The sequence below is a fragment of the Rhineura floridana genome, chromosome 12 (genome assembly GCF_030035675.1).
Source record: "Rhineura floridana isolate rRhiFlo1 chromosome 12, rRhiFlo1.hap2, whole genome shotgun sequence".
Lineage (NCBI taxonomy): Eukaryota > Metazoa > Chordata > Lepidosauria > Squamata > Rhineuridae > Rhineura > Rhineura floridana.
Window position 1 is genome coordinate 11,862,089 of NC_084491.1, and position 16,062 is coordinate 11,878,150.

A 16,062-nucleotide genomic window follows, 5' to 3' on the forward strand; every position below is an offset into this window, starting at 1 on the left:
GTCCAACCCCCTGCTCAATGCAAATGTTATATTTGTTTCTACATACACTCATACCATCTCAGGAGACAAGGGGGGGGGGAAATCAAGAATACCTTGCTGGAATGGAAAACTAATAAAATGAAATTCAGCTGAGCCAAAATGCAAAGTTCTGCATTTAGGCACTTACATCAGATGCTCAGGTATAGGATGGAGGAATGTCCGACTCAGCAGTAGGACATGTGAAAATGATCTTGGGATTGTAGTCAATCACAAGCTGAACATAAGTAAAAAGTCTGATGGGGGTGCAAAAGATCCATGAATAAAAGCATCATTTCCAAGTCATGAGAGGTTATATTTCCACTTCATTCAGCACTCGTCTGCCTTCGTCTGGAGTACTGTGTCCAATTCTTATGCTGCACTTTAACGATGTAGACAGATTGGAACAGGTTCAGAGAAAGGCCATGAAGATGGCCATTGGCTTGGAAAGTAAATCCTGGGTATGTTTAGCTGGAGAAGCCTGAGGTGAGACATGAGAGTGTATTCCAAAATCTCAGGGATGGGGAATCTCACACTAGGGGGGGCTGAATGTGGCCCTCCAGGCCTTTCTATGTGGCCCTCAGGACTCTCTCCAAGCCAAACCCTCTCTCCCCAGGCTACATGCCTCACCGGCCCTGCTTCGCACCCTCCTCAAGCATTTTTGCCTCGATGGAGGACAGTGAGGAGCGTGGATATGTAACAGACACAAGCCTATTGTACAAATGTAAAATTTACATATATGGCTCTGCCTACTTTTGTCTATCCCTGCCCACCACTGACATCCCCCCCCCAGGTTGATCAGAAGGGAATGTGGCCCTTGGGCCAAAGAAATGTTCCCCATCCCTGCTATGTCTGAAGAGCTTTCAAGTAGAAAAGGGCAAAGGCTCTTTGCCGCTGCCCCAGATGGAGCGCAGGACTAGATCTAATGGGCTTCAGTTACAGGAGGGTAGTTTTAGCAGAACATTAGGAGAAACGTCTTGATGGTAAAAACAATTTGACAACAGAAACAATTATATAGGGATGTGGTGGGCTCTTCCTCAGCTGGAGGTTAAGCCAACTGGGGAGTGGAAGCCCCCCACTTGGATGCCTTTAAAAAAGGATGAGGCAAATTAATGGAGGTTAAGGCTATTAGTGGCTACTATGTAGATATTCTACCTCCACTTTTGGGGACAGTATGCCTCTGAATGCAAGCTGCTGGGAATCACAAATGGGGACAGCGCTGTTGCACTCAGGTTCACCTAGTAGGCTTCCCACAGGCTATCTGGTTGGCTACTGTGAGAACCGGATGATGGACTGCATGGGCCATTGGCCTGATCCAGTAGGGCTCTTCTTATGTTCTTAAGCAGATGCTGACCAGCCATCTGTTGGGGATGCTTTATGTTTGGACTTCTTGCGTTGTGGTTTACAAGGGCACTTCCAACTATGATTCCAGGTATGCCTCATGTTAACAGATATGCAGTATGTGCAGATCCATGCTTTACTTAACAATAAATCCCAGTGCATTCAATATGGCTTATTTCCCAGGAAAATGTACATGTATAATAAAAGCCGTGTATGTTTATGCTGGTCCAGACAGTCCTGTCTTTATAGTCTTGTGTACTTTGTACACTTATTTTTTTACTAGTGATATTTCTGTCCTATGAACAAAGCTAATCTTCCAAACAATGACTTGTTGATTTTGTTGGTTACTGTTTGGCTCCTCCCCTAATATTTCATTTCATTTCAAACACCTCAGGAATGAAGCTGAATTCGTATCGTGTTAGCCTGCTTTTCTATGTTCTGAATCTCAGCTGTGACATCTAAATTTCTCTGTCCAATTTCCAGAGTGTCCTGAAATCACAAGTCAAGAGCTGCTGTTTGCTCATTAACAGCATTCTCATCTAGACAAGATCTTCTGAGAGGCAATGGGTATTTTAAGATGAGTTCTAATAGTTATTTAAAAAAAATACAAAATTATACCTATTTGATCTCTACTCAGTCTGTAAAATGGGGAGAAGGGATGCAGACGGGAGAATGTTCTATTCATTCAAATAAATGAGTGAATAAATAAATAAATGTGTATTTAGAAGTGTCTATCAGTTGGACTTCTTCCCAGAAAAACACACATATAAATTACACCCTGAGAGCTGCTACGGTCATTCACCCTGAGAGCTGCTACATTATGCTTCTGTTGGGTGGCTTCAGTTCTGTGATTTAACAGTGTCTGTCTCTCTCTCTCACACACACACACACACGACATCTTGGGTCATCGTGCAGTCAAAATCACATTGACTCCACCACAAATAACCCACATAGCCCAAAACAAACGGCAACAAGCAGTGGCAATTTTTGTCAACTGTTCATAGTGGGTTTTGCATTGCTTTACATTAGAACCAACTTCCAACCTCTATAGGACCTATAAGCAGCCAACAAATCAATAGAAGAGAAAAGGCTACCCTGAACAAAAATATATTTATTTGTTTTTGCAGTTGTTCATGCTACATTGCTTGCCAGACCTGTAATAAACAAGTGTATGTGTGCGCGCGCGCGCAAAAATCAAAATCCCTAGCTCCGCTGCTGCCTGGAAAATTTAATCCCTTTCCAAATACGCACATCCAACCAACTAGTCCAGCAACAACTCTGATTCCATACTTAGAGGCAGACAGGCAAGGAGCTAACCCCCGCTTCCTCTGTTTGGCCAGGCCCAAAGACCAGGGAGGGAAACTACAATTCCCAAAATGCCCCGGGGCTTGGCGTACGCTAGGTGGCCAATGAGGGGGCCGCTTTTTTCCGGCGCTGACGCTGTGTGGAGCTTTGTGTGCGTGAGGAAGAAAGAGGAGGCGGAGGAAGAGGGAGCGGGAACGAGCAGGGCCGAGACTGGGACTTTGCGTGAGCGAGCGGAGCGCCAGCGCCCCCTCTCTCCCCCCCCCCACTCGGTGCCGCTCCCCCTTCCTCGCCCTCGGCGGCTCCCCGCAACCTTGCGGCTACTTGGCCGCCTGAGGCGGCAGCGGAGGCGCGGCGGTCGAGGCGTTGGTAGCAGGAACGCCGCAGAAATTGAGGCCGGGGATCGAGCGCGGCCTACTGCGGGGCCTGGCCCGCCCCCTTTGCCAAGCCCGGCCTGTCCCGGCCCGGCTTGGCTGTGTCCCTTCGCGGCTTCTCCGTTTTGTGTCTCTGCTGTGATCGGTCCGATACGGCGGGGGAAGTTAGAATGGAACAAACTGAAGGTGAGGTGAAAAGGGGGGGCATCGGGGAGGGGAGTTTGTGGGGAAGGGGGCGGGGCTTTGAAGGGGAGGGGTTGCGGGGATAAGAGGCGGGGCCTCTTAAGGGGCGGGGCGGGTGTATAGTTTTAAGAGGGCCGCAAGGCAATAGCGAGGGGTTGCAGTGACAGCAGTGTAGCTTTGCAAATGAGTCTACACATGTTACTAGTCCGCAACACTTTTCCTTACCTTCTTGCCCAGTAATCACTTTTTTGGAGAGTACTCTAGTGTTTTAAGGAGGCGCCCCCCCCCGCAAACTCCTTGGGCTGCAAGGCAATAGCGAGGGGCTACCGTGACAGCAGTGTAGCCTTGCAAATGAATCTACAAAAGTTACTAGTCCTCAGTGCTTCTTGTCTTCCTGCCCAATAATCACTTTTTGGAGAGCACCCAAGCGTTTTTCTGTGTGTTATGGATCCCTTGATGAAAATTTCAATTGAAGTGTTGGTACCAGCTTGAACACTCATTTATGTAGTAATTTTGGGACCTAAAAGAATAAAGAACAACTCAGGAAATGACCGCTTCTCTGCTTGGTTGCCCAGAAGCAAATCTTAACTTGGTGTAGATAAGCACAACTGGTTATTTTCAAGCCTACCAGAATACTTAGCATTTAGGGTGTGAGTATATATAATTTTAAATAGTCCTCGGTAATCTAAACCTCGTGTGAGGTACAATGGGAACTGTGGGATCAACTCAGCCATTAAGCTCCCCGTGTCACCTTGGGCCAGTCGGTATTTCTCAGCCTAACCTGTGTATGTTTGAGTCCTGAACTCATTGGCAGAGTAACTGTAGGTATTATTATGATATCACTGAATCTGGTCTGAGACCAGGTGGCTTGCTAAAGACCACATTCCGAGTTCATGGGAAAATGAAATTTAAAATGGGGACCTATGTCTCTGAGGCTTACTTCTGCAAATGAGCCCCACAGAACTCAGTGGGACTTCTGAGGAGATATGTATAGTATTGCGCTGTTAGTATGCTATCAGTTGAGGGAGACCTCTGAAGAGTTAGAGGGGTCAGTAGGTGGAGGAGAAGGGACTTTGGACAGTGATTTGGGCACTGGGGGACATAATATTGGTGTGTTTGGTAGATATTTAGCAGTAGCTGCAGCAAAAATAGAACAAAATATTTGCCAAAACATCAAACACTAAACATTCTAAAATAAATGAAAACCATCCCACAATCCATGCCAGCATATGATAGGTACTTCTGTGAGGAAGGATGGGGCGACATATATGTTTCTGTGGAAGTGTGGGTTTAGTGAGGCATAGGGATGTGAGGATGTATGGGGAATAGGCAGCAGGAGACTCTGGAATAGGTGGAGTGGAAATGGAATGACGAAGGCTAGGTGTTGTGTGGGGCAATGGGCATGGCGTTTTAGGGATTGTGAGGATGTGAATGTTATGGTAAAGGCTGAAGAGGTTTTGAGGTGATGGGATTTAAGAACTGAAGGGGCAGATCTAGTGATGAGGAAGGAAACAGCTGGTATATAAGAAGGCTAGGGTCATGTTTTTGCAGGGAAACTGGTAAGAGGATTGTAGCTGATGTCGTCAACATAGTGATGGAAACATAATTGAGTAATTTTAGGGGTTTGGAGTATTTGGATCTTCCTCAATGTTTGGTTTAAAGAATATGAGAGGAGTTATAGGAAGATTTTTATAGAGTGAAGTGAATGACTTTATGAAAGGATCTATAGATAAAGTGCTGTAGTTTGTGCATGGTGACTAAACAAATAACAGAATATCATGTACAGTATTAGGGTCTAGAGAGATGGCCTTAAGAGGCATGAAATGAGTGAAGATATGGGCTATGGGTGTTGAATTGGTTATGTAGTACAGCATGGGATTGCTACTTGCATGGTATTTTGAGTAGACAGGCATGAATAGTCATGGGACAGTGCTGGTCTTGGAGCTGGGGAAGTCTTATCTGGGACTGTTAATGAAACAGCCTTTTGTGTTTGTTTCTACAGTGTGTCTACACATACAAATTTGCATGAATGTCCTATTAGGACTTAAACCTAGAATTCTAAAAATGGTTCTCTTATTGACATAGGGAGAGGCACGCTCTGTTTTTCATAGAAGGGCTGAGAAATAATTGAGGATAGACCAGATAATAGTTTAATGTGATGGAGGAGGAAGAGGAGGACCATTTCGATTTAAAGGGGCAGAGGCAGCCATGTTTGCTGCCAGATACTGCAGTGTAAATCTCTTTCCACCCCCACACCCCAAAAGAAACCAGCCCTGCTTGGGGTTAACAAATGGTGTTTCAGTTTTCTCCTTGCTCCTTATTGTCTTTTTTAATATCATACCGTTCTGAAATTTATCATAAGCAAGCTGGGAAAGCGACATTTTCTTTCCCTCCCTTTCCTTTCTGCAGCCAGGACTGCTAGGGGACTGCGGTGCAGAAATTAACCCTTTTCAATACAAATCTGCAGTGGGATTATTCAGAGACATTTTCCTCTCCATTTTCATGAAGAATTAAACAGAAATAGGTAGAGGGGCTGTCTCTGTCGTAAATGGTAGAAGGAGCTGCAACCATCTTCTGCAATTTCTTTAAGTAAACAAGGAAATTGCATTGCTAAGGCTGCTGACAAAAGGCACACTTGTTTGTGCACAGCAAGCTGAAACTTATTTACTGATTGTGTTTTAAATTTTATACACAAAGGTATTTTCCCCTAGATTTTTCTTTTCTGGACTGTATTCCTATACAGATAGCTAGGTGCTCTTATATTTTAACCGTCACTGAACTGTGCAAATGCTGTTGTTTGAATTTCATGAACAGCAGACAACAGAGATGTGAGATAAATTGCTGTTCAGGTATCTGATTAGTGGGAAGCAGGTATATTTATGTGATGCTTTGATAATATTTTTCAATTTGATATCATTCCATTTTTTTCTGCAATGGAGAGAGGCTCCATATTCTGAATGTATTTTAGTATTTTTAGTTTGTTAATTCTGTTTTTACTGTGTTGATATGACTGAAGCATAAATGTGAATGCCTTGTAAATAAACCACAACCTTTGCATGTTTTGGATAAATCCTGTATCAATTTGTTTTAAAACCAAAGTATCATATTTTAGTATGCTTGCTTCATTTTTATGCATCTGTTTACAGACTTCTCCATGTTTCTGTTTTTGCCTCTCTGTCTGTTTTTAAATCCAATACTCTAGGTTGGGGCAAAATATAATTCATTATTATGATTGACTGCAATAATACAGTAAATCCAGTAATTTTATCAACATTCATAACTCCATCCATTATGTTCCATGTTGCATTAGGCAATGTATGTAGCTCTAGTGCCATTCTTTCTGGTTATTATTTTTGTTTAAGTGGGTCATAGTAAAATCCAGTATGATCAGTGGATGACACAAGGAGTTCTTGAATGGTTAAAGTGGTAATGTTTGGCTCCAGTGGAGAGGACAAATACCTAATGAACTTAAAAAATTGATAAAGGGTGAAAGGGAAGTTTGCAGCAAAATGCTTTCTAGGAATAATCATTTTTCACTTGCAAAAAGAGGACTTTTTGACTTAAGTGCTGGGTGTATGTAAAGTTGAAAATGACTCATCACATTTTGTATGATGGCTACTGTAATGAACTGTTTTGCTCTTCATAAGGCAGCTTAGACTCTGCTTTCTGTAATTTAAACATGCAAAAAATGATCAGAGGATTAACAGTTGTATTGGAATGAGAAACCAATCCAGTGAGATGATACCTTTGTTGGACCAACTAGGCTTTAAAACACACAAATTCAGCTTGTAAAGCAAGCTCCTCACATTTTGAAAGCCTAATTAGTCCAGTGAAAACAGCATTCTGTGTTTCTTGTTACATGAAAATGGTAAGATTTTTAATTTTGTTTTTCAGAGGAAAGGTTTTGTACATTGATAAACTGTGTACATGCTTATGAAAATGGTAGACTGATTCTTTTCAAGATTGCTTACATGCAAGGGTGGTGATAATAGGCAGCTGGCATTTTAGTCCAGACACACCTCTTTTGGAAGATTGATTTACTATTACAGCCTTACAGTGCAACCCTAGCCATGTCTACTCGGAAGTAAGTTCTGTGGAATTCAACGGGGCTTACTTCTAGGTAAGTGGGGTTAGAACTGCAGCCTAAAGCTGCAATCCAATACATGTCTACTCAGAGGTAAACTCAATTGGGTTCAGTGGGACTTACTCTTAGGCTTCAATCCAATACATACTTACCTAAGTCATCAGATCCAATCCTCTGGTGGTGGTGTTGCTAATTATTGTTGTTTATATATAATTTCATAGCTGCTTTTTTTAAAAATAAGAGTACTCCCAACAAGATGTAAAAAAAAAAACTATACAAATAGTTGGTAATGTGTTATCATCAAAATTGAATGCCACAAACAGCAATAGCATAATCAGAATTCAATAACTAAGTTGACAAGTACTTAGGATGGCCTTTTGATATAAAAATCCTTTCATTAGTGGATGGAAAGTGTGCAAGGAGGTTGCCAGGATGAACATTCTGCTCAGAGAGTAGGGCAAACACAGAAAAGCCTTACGACAGGGTGAGGAAACACAGGCCCAGGGGCCAAATATGGCCCTCCAGGCCACTCTGTATGGCCCTTGGGACTCTTCCCAGGCCATGCCTCCTCCCCAGCCCACACCCCTTACTGGCCCCGTTCTACATATTCCTCCTATTCTTCTGTCTGGCTGGAATGTATCATTGAACTGTAATAACGTCTCTTGCTTGCCTAGATGAAGAAATGTACATGTAGAAGCCTCAGACTTTTGCATGACTGGACTGTAGCCTCTGATGCAAAGAAGAATCGCATCCATTGCCCTCCTCACCACTGGCATGTCCACTAAGGTTGTCCACTAAGGAATATGGCTCTCTGGCTGACAAAGGTTCCCCACCTCTGCCTTATTGAGTGCCTTACTTGATTTCCCCTCAGTAAATGGAGAGGACAGAGCAAGGCTACATCCGTTGATCCACTCCAAGGGTGGGGAAAAACACATTGGCAGAGATGCTCTTTAAGGTATGCAGGACCCAGTACAACCTGCTGCCTGGGGCTGATGGGAGTTGTAGTCCAAAAAATCTGGAGGGCACCAGGTTGATGAAGACTAGTATAGGATTTCAAAGGTGTAGTAACCACCATCTTGAACTGAGCCTGGAAGCATTTGGAAATCCAGAATTGGTGCAATATGTTCACAATCTCTGAAGCTTCTCAATCATCTTCTACATTTATAAATGGGACTCTAGTGTGCTCTTTAGAAATATTTTATCTTAGAAATTCCACAGTTTGCTTCAGAAACTAAGCAATTTTTGTTGTTTGTTTTTTGCTTTATTTGAAAGCTACTTTTGTGCATAGCTGCTCTACTCAGAGCAATGCATGTGATTTAACTTCAGCCCTTCTAATTCTCACTGGATATTTGTAGGATAGCTAAGCACTTGCTGGGACTTAAAAGTGCTTAACTTGGGCTGAATAATGTGGAATCATTACAGGGTTAAAGATCCTAAAAGTTAAGTCTGTGCTTGCTTTTGAGGTAAAATTCATCACCTGCATTTGGTAGCGACACTCCTCCAGCAAAAATAAATATAAACATTTTGGCCAGCACTGAAATTAAGAAGTATTGATCAGTTTGGGGAATATATTATTTTTCAGGTACAAACATTCTGGTAATAAATTCTGGTAACAAATTCTAGCATTTCCTGAAACAATACAGAATAGTAATTTTTGATGAAGGAACTTCTTGCTGCCTTTCTCTTACACTTGCTCAAACTTGATCATCCATGACACCTAGGGTTAGGTACCTTCAGTGAAACACTGAATGTTAGTTCAGCATCACAAAATGGGATGCTGGGGTTGATGAAATATAAATGTGTTGCAGGGTAACATGCTGTATATTATTAAAATGTTTAGATTGACCATTTGTGGACTTGATCTATGTAAAGTTTTAAAATCGGCACCTTGAATTGGGTACAAAGACAGACTGGGAGTCAGTGCAGTTATTTCAAGATGGGCAAGATTTGTCTTACATGTCTGGTCCCAATAGTAGTCTAGGTGCTGTGTTTGTACTAATTGTAGCTACCATAACATCTTCAGCACTATCCCCATGTATAGCACATTGCACTGAAGTAATCTAGACAGAACATTTCAAGAGCATGAATAATTGTGGTCATGCTGTCTCTGTCCTACAGAGTCTATAACCTGTGTACCAGCCTGATGAAAGGCATTTCCAGCCACTTAGGCCTCTGAAAATAAGGGCTGAGCCTAACAGTATTTAGACTACTAACCTGATCCTTTAAAGAAAGTCACCCTGTCTAAAATGGGCCAAGAAGCATCTTAAAGCACAAGAGAACTACCTACCAACAGCATCTCTAACCTAAAGAGCTTGTTTATTGGCTCTTGATCTGTCAATTACTGATCCCAGATGCAAGTTTAGCACCACCACAACTTCACCTGAGATTAATGAAAAGGAGAAGCAGAGTTGGGTATTATTGACCTATCGAGGACACCCAACTCCAAAACTCTGAATGGCTACTCTTTGTGGTTTTATGTAGATATAGAAAAACCTTGAGGTACAAAATAGAGTCCTGGCGCACCTTAACATAGCTGCCAATGCATAGAATAGTATGTTGGTTTATTTAAGACACTCATATACTGCGTAATCATTTGCATTTCTAAGCAGTGTACAACCCTCCCTCCAATGTAAAAATAAACAACAGAACAATAAAATCAAACATAAAACTACACATTACCTTGAAATGTCTGCTGGAACAAGAAAGGTTTAGTCAGTCCTATCTTCCCCATCTCAGATGGAGTAATCCTGAGGTTCCATTATCAACCAGTCGCAAATCTTGTGGGGGGCAAAAGTTTTGAGCAAGTGGCTGATAGGCAACTCCAGTCATTTTTGGATTACACAGATTATCCAGATCCATTTCAATCTGGTTTCATGCCTGGTTTTGCACCAATACATTTTTATCATCCTGCTAATTTTGCTGGACCTTTCAATGGTTTTAGATATCATCAACCACAGTAACCTCCTGGAGCAGGGCGGGTCAGATCTTTATCTCGCCCCACCCTCCAATACAGCTTTCACAGGTGGGCAGGACCACCCAACTGTCAATCATCGGACATCATAATCAGCTGATGCATGGGGAATTCAGTCTTGCTTTCTGCAGAGTTTAGGTGGTCCAGAGAGCTCCTCACAGGGAGCTTGGTTATGTACCCAAATCAAGCAGGATTGGACTCCTTGTACATCATTTAATTCACAGAGTTCAATCCTGCTTTATGTGCCACAAGTACCATGTTGGTGATCCCTTAGTGTAACTATGTTGAAACTAGCTGGTGATTATAAAATTGAATGTGCTTTTTATTCATTTACGCTTTGCATTTTGGAGAGCTAAGAAAGGTCTGCTTCTGTATGCACATGACTTGACCAAATGTTGGAGAAACCCAGAATGGGCATCTGTGTGCCTTGTTTAACTGACAAAATGCCTATTTTGACAGTGTGTGCAAGAGAGACAGTGAGGAGAAGCTATGTATTGCACGCAGATGCATTGCACACTGCAGAAGTCCCTGTCTGTGGACAAATAGAGGGCACGTTTTATCCTAAAGTCCAGTGCTTCATTTTTCCCCTATGTGTGTGAACAGCAACCATTCATTTACACTTAAAAAGCTAAAGGAGTCCACGGGGTGGAGGCTGAACTCAATTTTGGTGAATTCAGTGGCTGGGGTGAGGGTTAGGTTTTAACTGTTTTCAGGAGACATTGAAAATTGGACTAGCCCCTACCTGAATAGCTACCTAATCTGGGTCCAGTTTATTAGTCTTGTTATGGTGAGATGTAGTGTTGAAAACTGTTTTTATAGGAACATAAAATTAAAAGCAAGTGAATATTTGATATTTTATACCTATCTCTGTACTGTTCTTAATATTATGTTAAATGAAGAGTGCTAAGTTAGCTTGAAGGTGATGTCTGGTGGTGTGATCATATCAGTAATACCTTGCACCTGTGTATAAGCTAAAAATCTGTTTTGTAGCTATCTAACATGGTTTTATTTCTTCCATAACATAATAAAATAATTTAACTTGAAATTGCATTCTTCACATATGGTGATTGACATCTCTCTGCCTATCTGTAACTGAGTGTTGTTTTTATCAAACTATTTTTAAGGCAAATATACAGTTATTTTGGCCAATTTCAGAGTTGATCTAACTTTAGTACCGCCTAGTTTCAAGGGGAAAGGGTTGCATGTGTGGGAGAGGGTCTAGGGAGGCAGGTTGGAGCATACAATCATGTTGTCTGATTGCTTACCCATGGTTAAGAATCAGGAGGGTTGTAGTCTCATTGGTCATTAAGATGTGATGAGATGTTGCTAGATAACAAAACATGACATGTGCATAAAGCTGGTTTGGGGTAGATGTTACGAAAGTTAGAGGAAAACCTAAGGGGAAAGGAAGTTTACTCAATGTTTCCTCTATAACTATATTTTTAATGATGCCAATCTTTTTCAGTTTCTTTAAGGGCAAGAGGAAACAACGGCAAAGCCAGCCACAACAGAAGTACCCTCCCATTTTTGTGAACCTTTTTGTTTGTCTTAAAGGAAAAACCTTGCCGCCTCTGTGTTCTGCCTCTCCTGTGGTGAGGCGCAGACCTAGCCAGAATAAAAAGTACGGGGGAAACTAGACGCAGTAGCATAGTTACCTTTCCTTGCAGGAAGGCCAGCATTTCCCATTTATTAATTGCAAATGGGATGATACAGAACTCTTGGAATTAAAAAGGCTGGTGGAAGCATCATGCAAAGGTTGAAGTTGTTGGAGGGTGCTTTCATGGATCGTAGTGGAATCTCATTGTCTTGGTATTGCAGAACTCCTATAGGGCAAATTGTAGAGAGGTGCCAAGGCAGTTTGAACAGCCCCAGACAATATGATCCAATTATGGCCAGCTATAGTCAAGGACGTTAGTATCAAGTGATCATGTGTATGGTGCTAGCATCCCACTGAATGAAACCTATCCACCCGCTTCTTCCAAGGGTGCAAGCACCTACTGATCCTTTTGTGTTTATCAACACAGCTGCATTGTAATTTTTGATAAAGCAAAAATAAAATAAGAGTAGTTGTCACAGCAAGAAAAATGACATGCAATAATGCATCCATTTCTTATCTTGGCACTAGGAGCATTTGTTACACTTAAAGCTACACATTGTATCAGTAAATGCTGAGATACCCTGATTGCAATATTTAGTTCTTTTTCTTACCTCATAGCAAAACTAGGGCCAGGAACAGTTTTATGTAGTCTAAAAGTATTAATATTTGTAGCCAACTTCACCACAGATACAAGAGTGTGTCACGTCTAGTTACTGTTTACTGTCAGTTATGGAGCATCCTGTGATTGATTACTAACTTAAGGCAAACATGATTATGCTTTTATCCTTGAGGTTTACACTTGTCGCTGAACTCTTGCTGATTTTTTATATTATTCTCAGCCAGCGGAAATAAAGTGAAGGAAAGGATGCGGCCTCATTAGATTTGAACTTGTTGGATACCCAGTCATTTAGCCATTTCTGAACAATCTCACTTCTAGATTAGATGGAGGAGTCCTTGGGTTCTCTAGAAGCAGTTGGGGGCAGGATTGGTTCCTTTTGCATTTTAAAGCATAAAATGTGATTTGCATATTATGTTTGACCTTGACATATCCTTTGAAAATAGAGCCTTGGAATACTGAATGGATGCCTTTAAGGGTCCACAAACAGGCCAGGATTTTGAGTGTCTGGTGTGGATAGTGATTAAAAGTTCCCTCCTCCTGTCTCTCTTTGTTCTACAAGGAGGAATGTCAGGGCAATAGCTGTACAACTCTCCCTCTTCTGCTGCTCTGCCATAACTGCTTTTGCAGAGGAAAAGCAAGCTGTCAGCAGCTGTGGCTTCTTGCTGAGTGCAAGTCCTCCAACTTTTCTCCATTTGAATAGAGCAGTTCTGAAAATGGGGGAGGGAGACGTACTTTTTCACTTCTGGCTCTTAGACTGTGCTAATTATGTATACTAGGAGTCTGATGGAACTGGAATGGAGTAACCCAGATTCTTGCCGTCCATTCTGAAAAGTTCTTTACTAGGATTTGAAAGCAAGAATTAAAGCCATTTTGAAAACAGAATAACAGTAAGCCAACATAAGCATGCTGTTTCTTGGGTGGGGGGAGAGTCAGGTTATGCTTGTTCTATGCTTTTAGTTCCATTGGCTGGTGATCAGTGATACAGTAAAAGCATATACTTGGTCCAGTGTATTCAGTGCTGATGGAAACTAGTTGAAGGCACAGAGGGCCAAATCTGCCCAAAAGTGGTTCGTTTGAGCAGTTTGTTCACAAAACCATCACAGCGTGTGTCAAATATAAAGGAGTCTTCATCAGAAGAAAATAGATTTCTTTAGACATCTTCCTCTACAGTCTACATGCTGCCTTACTCATTAAACATTTTTTGTATATAAATGCTTTCAAAATATACTAGGGAAAGATCAAGAGTGAGCCTCAAGTTTGTGCTCTCCATCCAGTTTACTTCTGTTTTTGTCATTGCAGGGAACATGGCTGCCTGAACCAGCAGGTCTTGTGGTTATTGGAATGTGTAATCTTTCCTGATCCTAGGCAATTAAGCACTCTTTAACAGGGCTTGGTCTCCCAGACAAAGGAAGTGGTGCATTCAGATAACTAAGGTTGCACATTCAAGCACATTTTCCCCACCAAAGATTCCTGGGAACTGCAGTTTACCCCAGTGGAACTACAATTCCCAGAACTCTTGACAAACTACAGTTCCCAGGATTCTTTGGGGGAGAAAATTGCAGAGAAAACTGTATGCAGAGACCACCTAGGCCAGATGTTCTCCTCTCTCCACATTGAAAACAGAAAGAGAATGAGTGTGTGAGCTGGCAGCCTGCTTCTGTTCTGTCCTTGGGCACAATCCAGGCCAGCTCCAGACACTCTTGGACGAGACCGATTATCTGGATCCATTTCAGTTGGGTTTCAAGCCTGGTTTTGGCATGGAAACAGCCTTGGTCGCCCTGTATGATGACCTCTGTCGGGAGAGAGACAGGGGGAGTGTGACTCTGTTGATTCTCCTTGATCTCTGTATTCTTCTGGGAAGACTGGCTGAGTTGGGAGTGGGAGGGACTGCATGACGGTGGTTCCACTCCTACTTGGCGGGTCAGCTCCAGAAGGTGGTGCTTGGGGAACATTGCGCGGCACAGGGCTGTGGAGTCGGAGTCGTGGAGTCGGAGTCGGAAGCAATTTTGGGTGGAGTTGGAGTTGGTAGAAATGTACCGACTCCGGCTTCAAAATAAATTTTGACTGACAAATTTTTTTTAAATATAAATTCAAAATGTCAAAGAAGCTTCCCATGAAGTCAGCTGTAGTTGAGCATTTCACCATAACTCAAGATGGAAAACATTTTGTGTGTCAGTGTATAACACAGGACCCAGATGAAGACAAATGCTGTGATGCCAAGATCAGCGCATATTCAGGCAGCGATAAAAATGCTCCTATGAGAGCTTCCAATTTAAAAAGACATTTACAGCCCTTTCCAGGGCTATGGAGTTGGAAGCAATTTTGGGTGAAGTTGGAGTCGGACAGTAGAAAAATAGAGGAGTCGAAGGTTTGGCATACTGACTCCACAGCCCTGGCTCGGCACCCTGGATTCTCCAGTATGGGGTTCCACAGGGGTTAGTTCTGTCCCACATGTTGTTCAACATCTAAATGAAATCGTTAAGTGCAGTCATCCGGAGTTTTGGAGTGCGTTGCCATCAATATGCTGATGACACTCAGCTCTATCTCTCCTTACCACCTGATTGCGGGGAGGGAATGTTCATCCTAAACCGGTGCCTGGAGGCTGTGAAGGACTGGATGTGGGCTAACAAACTGAAACTTAATCCAGACAAGTACTGCTGGTCAAGGGAAAAACTGCATCAGGGACGGGGTTGCAACCTGTTCTGGATGGAGTTGCACTCCCCTTGAAGGAGCAGGTTTGCAGTTTAGGAGTCGTCCTGGATCCTTCCCTGCTGCTTGAATACCCGGTGGCTGCGGTAACCAGGAGTGCTTTTGGCCAACTCAAACTGGTCTACCAGCTGCATCCATTCCTGGAGGCAGTTGACTTGGCCACAGTGACACATGCATTGGTGACATCAAGGCTTGATTACTGTAATGCACTCTATGTGGGGCTGCCTTTGCAAATGGTTCGGAAATTGCAGTTGGTTCAAAATGCAGCAGCCAGAATGTTAAGTGGAGCACGGCGCAGGGAGCATATTATTCCTGTGCTTTATCGACTCTACTGGCTCCCAATTTGTTTCCGGGCCCAATTCAAAGTGCTGATTCTGACCTTTAAAGCCCTAAACGGCCTTGGACCAATGTACCTGAGGGACCGCTTATGCCCATATGTACCTGCCCGGGATTTAAGATCATCTGCCTCTGGTCTCCTCTGCGTGCCTGGAGTGAAAGTTGTGAGATTGACAGGCATGCAGGAGAGAGCTTTTTCAGCTGTGGCCCCCAAGCTTTGGAATACTCTACCCCAAGAAGTTTGCTCTGCTCCCTCCCTGTTGGTTTTCCGGAGATGTCTGAAAGCGATCTTGTTCCGGAGAGCCTTTGGGAGGGATTGAAGGTAGAGCCTGACACTGTTTTATGCCTTCTACGTTAAATTTTACTTTTGTAGTCCCTTTAGTATATGTGTGTGTATTGTATTTTATGTATTTTGGTTGTATTTTATGTATTTTAAATTTATTTTAATGTTTTTGTGATTTTACTGTTTACAATTTTATTATGTACATGTTTGATTTTATTTTTGTAAGCTGCCCTGAGTGCCCTATTATA

The 16,062-nt window shown here is 42.5% G+C and overlaps 1 protein-coding gene across 3 annotated transcripts in view; it reads left to right on the forward strand.

The window, feature by feature from the left end:
• Positions 1 to 3,128: 3,128 nt before the first annotated feature.
• Positions 3,129 to 16,062, forward strand: part of NSD3 (nuclear receptor binding SET domain protein 3) — a 101,140-nt gene continuing 88,206 nt past the window's right edge. For all 3 annotated transcript variants that reach the window (XM_061593530.1, XM_061593531.1, XM_061593533.1), the window contains exon 1: positions 3,129 to 3,218. The gene's annotated coding sequence lies outside the window, so the exon portion shown is untranslated. The remainder of the gene's footprint in view (positions 3,219 to 16,062) is intronic.